Here is a 1,565-nt window from a genome sequence, read left to right as displayed (position 1 = left end):
GCCCCTGGCCACTCTAACCGTGAAGAAGTTCTTCCTAATGTCCAACCTAAATCTGCTCTCTGCTAGCTTGTGGCCAGTATTTCTTGTAACCCCCGGGGGCGCCTTGGTGAATAAAAACTCACCAATTCCCTTCTGTGCCCCCGTGATGAACTTATAGGCAGCTACAAGGTTGCCTCTCAACCTTCTCTTGCGGAGGCTGAAAAGGTCCAGGTTCTTTAGTCTCTCCTCATAGGGCTTGGTCTGCAAGCCCTTAACCATATGAGTGGCCCTTCTCTGGACCCTCTCCAGGTTATCCGCATCCCTCTTGAAATGCGGTGCCCAGAATTACATGCAGTACTCCAACTGCGGTCTGACCAGCGCCTGATAGAGGGGAAGTATCACCTCTTTGGATCTATTCATCATGCATCTGCTGATGCATGATAAAGTGCCATTAGCTTTTCTGATGGCTTCGTCACACTGTCGACTCATGTTCATCTTGGAGTCCACTAGGACTCCAAGATCTCTTTCCACTTCCGTGCCACCCAGCAGGTCATTCCCTAGGCTGTAGGTGTGCTGGACACTTTTCCTCCCTAGGTGCACCACTTTGCATTTCTCCTTGTTGAACTGTATTCTGTTGTTTTCTGCCCACTTGTCCAACCTGTCCAGGTCTGCTTGCAGCTGTTCCCTGCCCTCCGGCATGTCCACTTCTCCCCATAGCTTTGTGTCATCTGCAAACTTGGACAGAGTACATTTCACTCCCTCGTCCAAGTCGCTGATGAAGACATTAAAGAGTATCGGTCCAAGGACCGAGCCCTGCGGGACCCCACTGCCCACACCCTTCCAGGTCGAAACCGACCTACAATAACAGAGTAGAACTAACTATGTTCGCCTATGTTTTGCTACTAGGATAATGAGCCCTTAAGGGAACATTAGTTTTGAGATGAAAGACAGTTCAGTGGTTAGGGCACCAGTCTCACACTTTGAAGATGTAGGTTTAAGTTCACACTCTATGACAGACTTCCAGTGTGACACTGGGGAAGCTATTTTGCCTCTCTGGACTTCACTAACCCATGTGGAACATGAGCATAACAGCCCTGCTCTAAAAGGGGATTGTTGAAAATAAATATCATATTTTCTTGCATACTACATGTCCCCAAGTAACACACACACCTTATTTTGGGAAGGCAGAATGAAGGAAAAAATATATATCCAGAGTCATGCCTGAAGACTGGCTGCATTGTTAGTGTCACTTCCCCTCTCCTTTCTATTCAATCAAAGCTAAAGATTGCACATAAGGACAAACTTTTTTACTGTCCAAGCCTCCAAGGCCTGGAATAGATTCCCCCCAGAGGTGGTGCAAGCACCTGCTCTGGACACTTTTAAGAAACATTTGGATGCTTATCCTGCTGGGATCCTTTGACCTTAGCTGACTTCCTGCCCTTCAGGCAGGGGGCTGGACCCGATGATCCTACAAGGTGCCTTCCAGCTCTAATGTCTATGCAGTCTATGAAATCTATGATTCTGTAGCCTACTGACCATGGTATTTCCCATAAAGAGGACACTGCCATATCCTTGCTAGGATGGGT

General features: G+C 47.8%; 1 protein-coding gene across 1 annotated transcript in view; it reads right to left on the bottom strand.

Annotated features, from left to right (window-relative positions):
* The window catches only part of RBP3 (retinol binding protein 3), a 21,285-nt gene that overhangs the window by 4,114 nt on the left and 15,606 nt on the right, over positions 1-1,565 (bottom strand). The window lies entirely within an intron of this gene.

The sequence above is a fragment of the Alligator sinensis genome, unplaced genomic scaffold, assembly GCF_000455745.1.
Source record: "Alligator sinensis unplaced genomic scaffold, ASM45574v1 scaffold264_1, whole genome shotgun sequence".
NCBI classification, from domain to species: domain Eukaryota; kingdom Metazoa; phylum Chordata; order Crocodylia; family Alligatoridae; genus Alligator; species Alligator sinensis.
This window is presented reverse-complemented; position numbering and strand designations above follow the sequence as displayed.